We start from the raw sequence: 724 nt of genomic DNA, 5'->3' as shown, positions 1-724 counted from the left end.
CCTAACCCTAACCCTAACCCTAACCCTAACCCTAACCCTAACCCTAACCCTAACCCTAACCCTAACCCTAACCCTAACCCTAACCCTAACCCTAACCCTAACCCTAACCCTAACCCTAACCCTAACCCTAACCCTAACCCTAACCCTAACCCTAACCCTAACCCTAACCCTAACCCTAACCCTAACCCTAACCCTAACCCTAACCCTAACCCTAACCCTAACCCTAACCCTAACCCTAACCCTAACCCTAACCCTAACCCTAACCCTAACCCTAACCCTAACCCTAACCCTAACCCTAACCCTAACCCTAACCCTAACCCTAACCCTAACCCTAACCCTAACCCTAACCCTAACCCTAACCCTAACCCTAACCCTAACCCTAACCCTAACCCTAACCCTAACCCTAACCCTAACCCTAACCCTAACCCTAACCCTAACCCTAACCCTAACCCTAACCCTAACCCTAACCCTAACCCTAACCCTAACCCTAACCCTAACCCTAACCCTAACCCTAACCCTAACCCTAACCCTAACCCTAACCCTAACCCTAACCCTAACCCTAACCCTAACCCTAACCCTAACCCTAACCCTAACCCTAACCCTAACCCTAACCCTAACCCTAACCCTAACCCTAACCCTAACCCTAACCCTAACCCTAACCCTAACCCTAACCCTAACCCTAACCCTAACCCTAACCCTAACCCTAACCCTAACCCTAACCCTA

This window comes from Telmatherina bonti (genome assembly GCF_933228915.1).
Source record: "Telmatherina bonti genome assembly, chromosome: 19".
Taxonomy (NCBI): domain Eukaryota; kingdom Metazoa; phylum Chordata; class Actinopteri; order Atheriniformes; family Telmatherinidae; genus Telmatherina; species Telmatherina bonti.
Note: the sequence above shows the minus strand (reverse complement) of the source record.